The sequence below is a fragment of the Monodon monoceros genome, unplaced genomic scaffold (assembly GCF_005190385.1).
Source record: "Monodon monoceros isolate NGI ecotype Baffin Bay Population unplaced genomic scaffold, NGI_Narwhal_1 Super_Scaffold_4, whole genome shotgun sequence".
Taxonomy (NCBI): domain Eukaryota; kingdom Metazoa; phylum Chordata; class Mammalia; order Artiodactyla; family Monodontidae; genus Monodon; species Monodon monoceros.
Genome location: NW_021703781.1, coordinates 9,097,607 through 9,111,904, shown reverse-complemented (window position 1 = coordinate 9,111,904; position 14,298 = coordinate 9,097,607). Strand labels below are relative to the sequence as shown.

General features: G+C 40.1%; 1 protein-coding gene across 1 annotated transcript in view; it reads right to left on the bottom strand.

Moving 5' to 3' along the window:
- The window catches only part of LOC114908648 (zinc finger protein 33B), a 135,411-nt gene extending 121,663 nt beyond the window's left edge, over positions 1-13,748 (bottom strand). The window contains exon 1 of the mRNA XM_029245003.1: positions 13,708-13,748. The gene's annotated coding sequence lies outside the window, so the exon portion shown is untranslated. The remainder of the gene's footprint in view (positions 1-13,707) is intronic.
- Positions 13,749-14,298: the final 550 nt, after the last annotated feature.

Genomic DNA, 14,298 nt, shown 5'->3' with positions numbered 1-14,298 from the left:
ATTGGGAATAAAGTTTATATCCATAGATCACATGTGATACAGTTCACATGGATTCAAGGTTTGAAATGTTTAAAGTAAACCACTAAGTTAGTAAAAGAAAATAAATTGAGATGAGAAGTTGTGACACAAAGAAACCCATAAATTTAATGTGATACATTTTATTATAAAAAATAGCAAACAACTCAGTTCTAGTTTTTAAAAGATGTTAAAAGCAAAGAAACCAGGAAATTATATTTTTACTATATAAAAGAAAAGATGTATTACTTAATAAGATCTTTAAATCAACAGAAAGAAAAAACTTAAAATGGGCTACAGAACTAAGCAGCAATATAATAAAAAAGAAAATTCAAATGAATAATACGTGTTTGAAAAAGTTGATTATGAGAATTGAAAGAAATGTAAATGTTTATGTAGAACATGTAAGATATCATTTACTGAGATTTAATTTTTTTAATTTAAAACTTATATATATACACAGAAGTTCATTTTATTTGGTACAGTTTTATGAGTTCTGACACATGCATAGATCTGTGTAACCACCACTTCAGTCAAAATACAGAACTGTTTCATTATTGCCCCCCAAACTGCTTCATACCCTTTTGAAATAAAAACCTCTCAGCACTCTTAACTTCTGGCAACCACTATGTATTCTTCATGCCTATATGTTTGCCTTTTTAAAAAAGTATTTTTACAAATACCTACAACAAATATTATAGTTAATATGGACAGTGTTCAACTTAAAAGTAGGACAAAAATAAGGATGCCTGCTATCTCCAACTTTATTCAGCATTTTTCTAAAGTTCTTAGAGCAATATAGTAAAACAATCATATACACAGAAAATTCAAAGTATCCAAAATAAGAGTTTTAGAAATTCGATACAAGTTCAATATAAAAAATTTCAGAAAATTAAATTATTTTAAAGGTATACCTAATAATAGCATGAAAAATATGAAAATCTTTACAAAAACTATAAAATATAATGAGGGATATAACAAATTCCTAGATAGGAAGTCTCAATGTTATAAAAATATCAGTTCTCTCCATGCTGATGTACAAATTCATAGCAATCTCAAATAAAATCCCAGTAGGAACTCCATGACTGGGGGAAGGGATTATATCAGGAAAGAGCCAAATAAGAATATCAAAGGGCATTAATGGATGTGGTTCCTGTGACTGTGCTCAAGATTTCAGCAGGGGCTTCCCTGGTGGTGCAGTGGTTCAGAGTCCGCTGCCGATGCAGGGGACACGGGCTTGTGCCCCGGTCCGGGAAGATCCCACATGTCTCAGAGTGGCTGGGCCTGTGAGCCATGGCAGCTGAGCCTGCGCGTCTGGAGCCTGTGCTCCGCAACGGGAGAGGCCACAACAGTGAGAGGCCCACGTACCGCAAAAAAAAAAAAAAAAAAAAAAAAGATTTCAGCAGGAAGTCCACCCATGAGCTTGTGGGTGTACCTCAGTGAGGATCTCCCCACTGGGTCCACAGGCACCACCAATGCCCCAAGTGCTAAAACACACTTCCCACCACTCTGCAGCCAGCTCCTTGTGCATGCTCCCAAGAACAATGGCAAAAGTAAGTCCAGTAAACAGAGTGCTATCAGGAAAACAGACCAGGATCCTTTTTTTTTTAATTTTTTGGCTGAGTTAGGTCTTCATTGCTGTGCATGGGCTTTCTCTAGTTGTGGAGAGCAGGAGCTACTCTTTGTTGCGGCGAGTGGGCTTCTCATTGCGGTGGCTTCTCTTGTTGCGGAGCACGGGCTCTAGGCACATAGGCTTCAGTAATTGCAGCATGTGGGCTCAGTAGTTGTGGCTCACAGGCTCTAGAGTGCAGGCTCAGCACTTGTGGCACACAGGCTTAGCTGCTCTGTGGCATGTGGGATCTTCCCAGATCGAACGCATGTCCCCTGCACTGGCAAGCGGATTTCTTAACCACTGCACCACCAGGGAAGTCCCAAGACCAGGATCTTTGAGCAAGGAAAAAACCACAAACTTGATGTATAGTGCCATCTTCTAGAAAAAAGAGGTTTGTGGTAGCCAGCTTGGTGACCGGTAAAATTCAGAAGAGACATAAAAACTTAAGAACCCTTCCACAAGAGGGTAAGAAGAGTGGAGAAGATGTAACCATACGAAGGCAGGGGAAAAAAATCCCTGATATATTAAAAAAAACTGAGCACAAATGTACAGTATAACTCACCTGAAGGCAAACAGTAAAGAATTTAGAAGGTGTCTGCTACGTCAAATGTGAAAGCAGCAATGCAAAACTACAAGGAACATGAAAAATCAAGGAAACATGTCATCACCCAAAGATAGCAATAATTCTCCAAACACCAGGCTCAAAAGCAAAGAATTCTGTGATTGAGCTGACAAAGAACTCAAAAGAGCTGTTTTGAATAAACTCAAAAAGTTACAAGAAAACTCAGAAAGCCAATCCAATGGTATCAGAAAAAAAAGCATAACCAAATGAAATACTTACCACAGAGATAGAAATCTTTAAGAAAACAAAACAGAAATTCTGGAGCTGAAGAAGTTAATGAATAAAATGAAAATGCAATAGAGAGTATCTACATCAGAGCAGACCAAATGTAAGATAGCCAAAGTGAGTTACAGAATAGGAACTTTGAAATAACCCAATCAGGAGAGAAAAAAGAAAAAAAAAATGAAGTAAACCTATATTATTGATGGTACTCTACAAATGTACAAGTATTGGAATAACTTGGGTTCCAGAAGGAAAAGAGAGGGAAAAGGGGAACGAAAGTTTAAAGAAATAATAGCTGAGAACTTCCCAAACCTGGGGAGAGATGTGGACATACAAGATCATGAGCTAATAGTTCACACTATTCTCTCAATTCAGAAAGACCTTCTCCAAGACACATTATAATGAAACCGTCAAATTCAAAGATAAAGAGAGAATGCAAATAGCAGCCAGAGGGAAAAAAAAAGATTCAAACCTATCCAGGAACCCCCATTAGGCTACCAGCAAATTTCTCAGTAGAAATTCTATAGACCAGGAGAGAATGGAATGTTGTATTCACAGGATTGAAAGAAAAAATACTCCAGCCAAGATTTCTAACCAGCAAAGTTATCCTTCAGATATGAAGGAGAAATACTTTCCCAGACAAACAAAAGCTGAGGGGTTTCATCACCACTAGACATGCCTAGAAGAATTGCTGGAAGAAGTTCTTCAAGATGAAATGAAAAGACACTAACCAGAAACATGAAAATGTAAAGTATACACACATTGGTGAAAATAAATATACAATTAGACTTAGAAAACTCTAATTCTATAAAAGAATGGTGTGTTAACCACTTACCTAAAGCATAAAGCTTAAAAGAAAGGAGTATTAAAAATAATTATAGCTATTATGTGCTAATGAATATATATAATATAAAGAGGTAAAAGTGATATCAAAAATATAAAAGGGGGAGTAAAAGTGTGAAGCTTTTGTAGGCAAAGTTAAGTTACTATCAGCTATAAATAGACTTTATTATCTATGAGATATTTCATGTGAGCCTCATGTTAACCACAATGTAAAAACCTAGAATAAATTCACAAAAGAAAAGAAGAAATGGGAAACAGAGGATTCCACCACAGAAAATCACAAATTTACAAAGGTAGGCAAGAAGAGGGGAAAAGAATATGTGGAAATACAAAACAAGCAGAAAGCAATTAATAAGATGATTTCAGTAATTCCTTACATACCAATAATAGCTCTAAATGTAGATGAACTGATTTCACCAATCAAAAAGCAGAGTAGCTGGACTGATAAGAAAAACAAGACCCAATTACATGCAGCCTACAAAAGACTCACATCAGCTTTAAGGACATATGGTCTCAAAGTGAAGGAATGGAAAGATAAATTCTGTGCAGGGTGACACCAAAAGAAAGCAGGGATAGCTATACAAGCCAAAAATGGTAACAAGACAAAGAAGGTAATTACATAATGATAAAGGGGTCAATTCACCAAGAAGATACAACTGCAAATATATATGCACCCAACATCAGAACATCTAAATATATTAAGCAAATACTAACAGATCTGAAGGAAGAAATACGTAACAATGCAATAATAGTAGGGGACTTCAATACCCTGTTTTCAACAAGGCTAGATCATCTAGACAAATAAAGAAAAGTTGGACTTGAACCATACATTAGACCAGATGGACTTAACAGATATTTATAGAACATTCCGTTCAACAGCAGCAGAATACATATTCTTCTCAAGTGCACACAGATTTTCTCCAGAAGAGATCATATGAAAGGCCACATAAGTCTTAACACATTTAAGAATATTGAAATTGTATCAAGTATTTTTTTTTACCACAATGGTATGAAGCTAGGAATCAACAACAAGAAGAAAGCTGCATAATCTAAAAATAAATTGAATTAAACAGCACACTCTGAACAACCAATGGATTAAAAAAAGCAAAGGGAAATCAAAAAATATATTGAAACAAATGAAATGGAAACACAACAAACCAAAACCTCTGGGATGCTTCAAAACCAGTTCTGAGAGGGAATTTTACAGCAATAAATGCATATATTAAGAATATAGAAAGAGTTCAAGCAAACCACCTAACTTTACATCTCAAGGAGCTAGAAAAAGAGGAAGAAACTAAGCCCAGAGTTAGGAGAAGGAAAGAAATAACAAAAGTCAGAGCTGAAACAAATGAGAGACCACAAAAAACAATAGCAGAAAACAAATCTTAGATTTCAAAAATCTAAGGTTTTTTGAAAACAGAAACAAAATTGACAAACCTTTAGCTAGACTCACTAAGAAAAAGAGCGGACTCATAAATGAAATCAAAAATGAAATAACTGACATTACAGAAATACAGAGAATTGTAAGAGACTACTATGAACAATTATATGCCAATGTGTTGGATAACCTAGAAGAAATGGATAAAGTCCTAGACACGTAATTACATATACGAAAAAATATTCTCGTAGTTTATGCAGATACAGCCAATTCAAACTGAGAACTGTAAGGTTTTACTTAACCTCTTCTGTGACATCTGTATCTCCTTTCTTCCACACTGGAAAATCTCGTTCTCAAGGGCATGGGAAATAATTGAATTAGAATATCCAATTAGTCATTTGTTTCACCTCAAATGATGCACACACAAATTCAGATTAACAATATCCATAATACCATATAAGACATTAATGAAAGAATTTGAAAAAGGCAGAACTAAACAGCAAGATATTCCATCGTCACGGATTGGAGAATCAATATTGTTAAATGTCCATGCTACCCAAAGCAATCTACAGATTTCATGCAATCCTTATCAAAATTCCAATGGCATTTTTCACAGAAATAGAACAAAAAAATCCTAAAATTTATATGGAACCATAAAACTCACCCAATAGTCAAAGAAATCTTGAGAAAGAAAAACAAAGTTGGGGGCATCACACTCCCTAATTTCAAGCTATATTACAAAGCTATAGTTATCAAAACTGTATGGTATTGGCATAAAAACACACACACACAGATGAGTGGAACAAAATAGAGAATACAGAAATCAACCCATGCATATATGTTAAGCTAGTTTATGACAAATGACTAAAAATATACAATGGGGAAAGGACCACCTCTTCAGTAAATGGTGATGGGAAAACTGGATAGCTACATGTAATGGAATGAAACTGGACCATTATCTTGACACATACACAAAAATTAACTCAGAATGAATGAAAGCCTTTAATGTAAGATCTGAAACCACAAAGCTCCCAGAAAAAAATAGGCAGTAAGCTCCTTGAACTCAGTCTTGGTGATGATTTTTTTGGATCTGACTCCAAAAGCAAAGGAAACAAAAGCAAAAATAAACAAGGAGGACTACGTCAAACTAAAAAGCTTCTGCATGACAAAGAAAACCATCAACAAAATGAAAAGGCCTATCCCAACTGGGAGAAAATATATGCAATTCATGAATCTGATAAGTGGTTAATATCCAAAATATATAAAGAACTCATACCACTCAATAGCAAACAAACAAGCACTCTGATTTAAAAAATGGTCTGAAGAACTGAATAAACATTTTTCCAAAAAAGATAATATAGGTGGCCAATAGGTATGAAAAGTGCTGAGCATCACTAATTATCAGGGAAATGCTAATCAAAACCACAATGAAATGTCACCTTACACCTATCAGAATGACTATTATCAAAAAAGACAAGAAATTACAGGTGCTGGAGAGGATTTTGAGACAAGGCAACCCTTCTGCACTGTTGTTGGGAATGTAAACTGGTGCAGTCACTGTGGAAAAAAGTATGGAGTTTCCTCAAAAAACTAAAAGTGGAACTACCATTCGACCCAGCAATCCCTCTTCTGAAACAAGGAAAACAGTAATTTGAAAAGACATATGCATCCCCATGCTCACTGCAGCATTATTTACAATAGGCAAGATATGAAACAACACGTGTCCAATGATGGATGAATGGATAAAGAAACTGTTGTACAGATATACAATGGAATATTATTCAGCCAAATAAAAGAATGAAATCTTGCCATGTGACAACATGGAAGAATCTTGAGGGCACTATTCCAAGTGAAATAACACAGACAAAAAGAAATACTGCATGATCTCATTTATATGTGGAATCTTTAAAACAAAAATCTTAGGAACAGAGAACAGATTGGTGTTGCAGAGACAAGAGGTGGGTGGGGTGAAATGGGTGAAGGTGAAAAGGTACTAACTTCCAGCTATAATATAACATAAATAAGTCACGGAGATGTAAGAAACAGCGTGGTGACCATAGTTAATAATATTATATTGCATATGTGAAAACTGCTAAGAAAGCAAACCTTAAAAATTCTCATAAAAGAAAAAAGTTTTTGTACCTATGTATCTTGACAGATCTCAACTAGACCTACCATGGTGTTTATTTCACAATATATACAAATAATGAATCCTTACGTTGTACAGCTGAAACTAACATAATGTTATATGTCAACTATACCTCAAAAAAAAAAAAAACTATGATATCCTAGGAACAATACAATATCAGAACTAGTTGTGACTTCTGAAAACAGTTAAAACTTTTTTTGCATGAAATTCTCTCCTTCCCTTCCCCATTTTTTGTTTGTACCATATCTACATTCTCAGAACATAAAGCCACTGAGATAGTCTGGGACCTGGGATCCTCTACCTGTACGCGTGTACTTGTACCTGGGCAAACGTCTCCTCCAGCAACTGAATAGTATATAACTATAAGGGACTAAAAATAGCTGCATGCATGCCAGTTGGGGGCAATTAGGAACAGTAAGATACTAAGGGCCACAAACCAACTGCTGCTTCTGAGGTGCCAGGAGCAAAAGCAGGGTACTGCACATGATCCCTGCACACAGCACCACCAAGGGGGTGGGCAGGCCACCTAAGCCACACTTCAGTCCGACCCACCAGTCCTGCCCCCACCCTCACTCCATTTAAGGAAGTAGCCTGCCCCTCTCGAAGAGTGAACAAGGGCACCTGTTACTTGTTTTCGCTCCCTTGTGCTGCAGCACTAGTCCCAATAAAGGCTTGCCTGAATTCCTCCTCCGGCCTCATCAATTTCTGTGAGTAAAGCGTCCAAGGGCCCAAATCTGTATCAGTTACATAGTATAACCTCTTCTTTTTAACCCGCATTTAATCTTAATTCTAGAAGTAACTATATATTTACTGCTCACACTAATCCTTATTGCAATGTCTCTTTAGTTATTGTGATAAAGACAGGGTCAGTATCACTGACTTTTCTTTTTGCCTCCAGCTCCAATATGATTCAATATGGGACTTTTAATGATTCTGTCTTTATTTCAAAGTTTGATATTTTGTTCATCAAGGACTTTTTGACACTGAATTTAGTTTTTGAATAATTATTGCATTAAAGCCTCATTTATCTTGATTACTGAGTTGTTGGTGCCCCTGAAATTTTGTGCCCGAGGCCAGTGCCTTTCTCACCTCACCCTGGTCCAAGCACGGAGTTGGAGCTTCTCTGTCCTTTGTCTTTACTGTTCCCATCCTACTTACTTTGATAGCGCTCCCAACAGTTGCTGTGCACGCATAATCCAGTCCCAAAGGAGCTCTGGAGGCTCAGTGTGAGAATTCAAAGACATTCATGCCTTACCTTAGACCTCTGCCTCACTAACTGGTGGAGTAAACCAAGTTTCTTCCAGTCTCAGCTGCAGCTCCTGGCCAGGCTCTTGCGTAGCACAGGCTCAAAGCTCTGCTGTGGTTCCTCCTTTGGTCCCTGCACCGCGCATGCGTGGGGCTCTCCGGGGAAGGGGCACGCGCAGGCTCGCTCTGCCTCTGTACTGAGCATGCGCAGGGCCCTCATGTGTCCAGCTACACGGTTGCTTCCTTCTGCTTTCCCCACACTTAGGGTGATGTTGAGCAGGTATAATGGCTGTTGTCCACCCAGTTGTATTTTGCAGTAACGGGGATACCTTGTCATCTAGTCTCGTTGTAAATATTGCCCATGGGTTTCGGTTTTAATGTCTTATGCTCTGTGTTTATATGCAGATTCTGGAACATAAAAACTATGCTTCCATGATCACACCAACTTCCCAGAATTCCTAAATATATTTTATTTTTAAAACGGTACTTCAAAAGAAAACAGTGGAGAACGAAATTATTTTTTACATACAGAAAAAAACTACATTTTTTAAAACTACATTACAAAAAATCCCCACAAAAGGCTATTTTCTGCTCAAGGCCTAGACATGTTCCCACTGTCAACAAGGTAGATTGCAACTGATAGGGATGTGGCAGCTCCTGGTCCATGCAAGATGTAGAGCAAACACATGGGATGGCCTGGCCCAGCTCATAAGAGAGGAAGGGAAAGGCCCTGAGAGTGAAGAGAGAAGGGAAAACCAGGTAAAAGTTTGTGACCCAATGTTTCAGCTGTCAGGGTGAAGTTCCTGCTACTGGTCCACAGAGCCAGGTGAGGGGCTGAGTTTCACTCCCTTTTGGTGGGAGAGGAGGCAGGGATCAGGGATGGACACACACAGAAAGCCAGGTCTGCTGGTGGGCTGTGCCCCTAACAGAAGGGTGACGAGAAACATTCTACTCACTGAGGAAGCTTTACTGTCTGGGCTCTGGGTGAGCAAGAAAGAGACCCTCCTGAGGGGAAAATCACTAGGCCTGTGCTGTGGACTGGATATTTATGTCCCCCACATTCATATGTTGGAATCTTAGCCTCAAAGGTGATGATGTTAGGAGGTGGGGCCTGTGGGAAGTGATGAGGTCAGAAGGCAGCGCCCACATGAATGGGACGAGTGCCCTCGTAAAAGAGGCCAGAAAGAGTCCCCTTTCCACTTCTCATATGTGAGGACCCAGCAGAAAAATGACCACCTATGAACCAGAAAGTGGGCCCTCAGCAGACACAGAATCTGTAGGTGCCTTGATCTTGGATTTCTCAGCATCTAAAACCTCTGAGATATAAATTTCTGTTGCTTATATGCCACCCAGTCTGTGGTATTTGTTACAGCAGCCCAAACGGAATAAGACAGCCTGTGATTCAAGCAGCCAGTGTCTGATTGTAAATGCTATGGATATAAGTAAACAGAGGAAGAGGCTGGAGGTGGGGAGTGGGGGACGTTTTGTTTTAACTAGGGTGGTAAGTGAAGTCTTTGTGTCAGGGGGAACATGAAAGAATTGCTTTTTAAGAAGAATTCTATATGTTCACCTCCATAGGGCCTGAAAATGCACTTAAGAAAATTCAATATCCTTTTCTAATTAAAAAACAAAATAACACAACAAAAATGGCAATAGTTAGAAATGTCCTTAACATGAAAAAGAAACATGTATACGTCAAAACCCCAAAGCCAGAAAGAATCGCTATCACCAAAACATGCCCTGATCTCACTATGAACAACAGTAAGCAGAGACTACAAATGGGAGGATTAGAACCCCAACACCTTCATGAAATAGGTAATTTGATAAAACTATAAAAGAAATTACTGTAAACTGGTTAAAGACCCAGAAGATTGCATTGGAATCATAAGTGAATAACACACCATGAAAAAAAACACCAGGAAAATTAGAAAAACAAAACAAGATAAAAAAAATTCTAAAAGTAAAAAAACACTGCCATGGAAATAAGAACACTACTGGGTGGATTAGACGGCAAGTTAACCAGGGTTGAAGAGAGAATTAATGAACCCGAATGTTGCAGAGAGATAAACTAATGCAAAATAAAAACAGGGCAAAGACAGTGAGACAGATGAAGTGTAGAAAGAAAGAGTTTAATATTCCTTGGGATTTTATGATGAGAAATGGGAGGAGTGTTAAAGACACAGGATTTGAAGACTTTTAAAATTACTGTAAAACATGGATTTTCAGATTCCAGTCCTGAGCAGGAAAAATAAAAACAAACTGAACCTCACCCTACAGTAATGGATTGTAGAATACTAAAGATAATTGAAGACTTTATCACAGAACAGGGAAGGCAGACCACAGTGAGACCAAACAGCAGCCCAGTCAGCAGTCACAATTCAGGGAGGAACACAAAGCAAAGACATCTTCATGTCAAGGGAAGCATCACAGAAACATCTGTATATTTTTCTCCCTAAACTATCACTCAAGAATAAAAGCAAAATATGAACATTTTCAGATAAAAAGGACTAAGAGAGTTTGCCTCTCTCAGGCTCTCACTGAAAGTGAGGAAGGATGTATTTAAGGAAGAAGTGAATGAATCCCAGAAGGAAGGAGCGGAGTGTGAGAGACACGGAAGCAGGAGATGGGGGAAAGCAGGTCTCAGTCAGACAGTCATCGACTGTGTGAAACAACAGTCATGGATTAATAATAACAATAATCATGACTAACTGGAGGCATAAACTTCTATGGTTCAGTGCTGTGTCCTGACCATCACCTGCCACCCTACCAGGGTTCAGGAAGCCTGAGCTGAGGTTGGGAGTGCATATATATCTATTTATATAATAATTATTTATATCTATCTACATAATAAGAATTCTATACCATGAACAAGTGGGATTTCTTCCTGAAATGCAAGAATGTTTCAACCTAGGAAAATGCATGGGTGTAATGGAATGAAGGGGAAAAAACATGACCATCTCAAGGTAGAAAAAGCAACTGAAAAAATTAAACACCTCTGCATGAGGAAAACTACTCAACAAACTAGGTTTGAAGAAAATTACCATGACAGAATTCAAGCCATATATGTAAAACCACAGCCAACATCACACTCAATGGTGAAAGACTGAAAACTTTCCCTTTGAGATCAGGAAGCATGTAAGAATGCTGGGTTTTACCACTTCTATGCAACATAGTACTGGTAGTTTTAGCCATAGCAGTTAGGAAAGATAGATCGATAAATAAGTTAATGAATAAATCACTGACATCCAGTGATTTGAAAGGAGGAAGCAGAATTGTCTCTGTTCTCACATGACATGATCTCATGCATACAAATCCTAAGGACGTCACAAAAATAATGTCCAAACTAATAAATAAATTCAGCACAGTATCAGGATACAAAGTCAACATTAAAAATCATTTATTTCTATACACTAACATGATCAATCTGAAAAGGAAACTAAGAAAACAATTTTATTTACAATTGCATCAGAAAGAGTAAACGACTTAGTAATTAACGTAACCAAGGAGGTGAAGACTTACACAAGGAAAATTGCCAAAATTTGTGAAAGAGACTAAATGACACAAATCCCATTTTCACGGACTGGAAGACTTATGACTGCTAACATCTCAATAGTACCCACTGTAATTTACAATTCCAATGCAATCTCTATCAAAACCCCATCCTAAATGGAAAACCCCATCCTAAACTTCACTTTACACTGAATAGACCCCCAAAGAGCCAAACACTTCTGAGCAAGAAAAACAATGTGGGAGGATGCACACTCCCTGATTTCAAAACTTACTGCAAAGCTACAAGAATCAAAACAGTTTGGTACTGGCATAAAAACAGAATTATACATCAATGGAATAGAATTCAGAGCCCAGAAAGAAACCGTCACATATATGGTCAAATGACTTTTGACAAGAACAGCAAGATTATTCAGGGGTAAAAGACAGTCTTTTCTACAAAAGGTGCTGGGAGAATGTGATACGAATGTGCAGAGGAACGAGGCTGGACCCTACCAACACCATTTATAAAAGTTAACTCACAGATAGGGACTTCCCTGGTGGTCCAGTGGTTAAGACCCTGTGCTCCCAATGCAGGGGGCCTGGGTTCGATCCCTGGTCAAGGAACTAGATCCCACATGCCTCAACTAAAAGATCCCGCAAGCCATAACAAAGACCTGTTGCAGTCAAATAAACATTTTTTTTAAAAAAGGGACAAAATTTCATATCTTGGACACACAGACATATATACATCCAGATAGACACGGAGATCTCACAGTGTGCCTGCTTGAGTTTAAAAAAGCCTCATTCCTTTCTTTTTTTTCTCTCTCTCTCTCTTAAAGTTTTAATTTCTACTAACTGAGCCAAGGCTGTAGTCTCAGGTGATGTGGCCTATCTTTACATTGCGGGGATGTGATAAGAGATATAATTTCAAACTTTATCCTAGGAATACTCTTGCACCAATCACTAGTTTTAAGTACATTCTGTGATGATTTGAGGCCTGCTAACTAGGCAGATTTGTACCAAGAGAATAGCACACAAAAACCCACAGAACAAAACAACAAACTATTCTCAAACAAAATACACACTTGCTGGAGACAATCTGAGATTTACCTGTGATTAGACATTCAAAATTGCAATAGTGCACAGCAGAATGTCACGAAATAAACATTTCCCCTGATTCGGAAGTCTTCCTTTCTTCATGCAAAATTTACCAAAACACCCCCAGAAAAACAAAAAAAAAAACCCAACCAAGCCCGATAGTAGCTAGAATTTTCAAATATTTGAGCGCCTATGATAACTACTCAAACATGAAATTTTAAACGCTCATTTAACTTAGAGTAACGCTGCTTCGCAACAACCTGTTGCTGGAAAAGAGTAACACAAACAAGAAAAACATAAACTGTTCAGAAAGCCCTCCATACGCAAAAATATAAAAAGCACAGAATTTCCTTATTTCAAACTTTGGTTAGATGTTACTATTTCACACACCCTCCAGAGAGCGCTCTGCGAGTCAGTTACGAGTCATTTCAGTTAATCAAGGGTGAAAACGCTGAAAGCGAACCTTCAGCCTTTTGGAGCTGACCCTCCTGAGGGCTTCAGGAAAGGGCACAGAGGCCCCCGTCTGAACACCGCTCCTGGCGGCCGGGGGTCCAGGATCCCCGAGCTGTGCGCGCGCCCATCACCCGCGCGCACCCCGAGAGCAGAGGCCCCTGCACCCCTCCGGACCCACCGTGCCCGAGACGCCCGCCCCGCGGCCCCGTCTTCGGGCTCCTCTGCGGCGCCTCCCAGTCCAGGCCCCGCGAGCCCGCGGCGACGGGGCCGAGTCCGGCGTCCGCAGACCCAGAGGTCAGCCCCCCGCCGGGCGCGTGGGGACAGCCCCACCGCGAGGAGGCCCGAGGGGCGCCGAGGAGGGAGGGCTGCGAGCGCCCGAGGCGCCCACCGCTCAACGGCCGCCTTCGTGGCCCCGGCTCGGCGTCCTCACCCTGCGGCCGGTGGCGGCGGTCCCGGAGCCGAGGAGCGAGGGAGGCTCGCGCTCCTCGGGGCTGGAGGGGTCGGGCCCCTGGCTGTTGGTTAGGCGGGGGGCGGCGGCCGGGGGGCGCGCGGTGAGGGGCTGCGGGTAGAGCTGTACTTACTCGTCTCTGCGCGGCTCCGCCGCCGGGAGAGTCACAGTGTGGGGACGGACTCGGTCTCCAACTTCCCTTTCCTCAGGACGCGGGTCATCAGGAGCCCCAGCATCCCAGCGGCACAGCCCTCTCACCTTCCTCCGCTCACGCCTGCGCACTCTCCTCGGGAGGGAGGGGGCGGGGCGGGGCGGGGCCGGGCGGGGCGGGCGGGGCGGGGCCGGGCGGGGCGGGGCGCCTCCAGGCCTCAGGACCCCCGGTCTGCATACCCGTGTCTATTTTTAATTTCCTGAAAGTGTTTTACTTGAAATCAATTTTTAAAAAATAAATGACACGTTTTCTTGTTCAAATCATAATTTGCTGACTATAGATGCTGCCTTTGTAAGATTTCTTCAGTGATCATAATTTATCCGCTGTCAACCGACCTGAGTCAAGTTAACAGGAATCAAATGTTTTCAAAATTCTACTTTCCTTCCATCAGTTTTCAGTCAATAATACATGGTGCCACGTGGAGTTTTATTTAGCGTGCATCACGTTTACTAATAATCACCATGAGGCCCATGGTCCCTAGGGTGAAAATGTAAGGGTCCATTAGGTCTACTA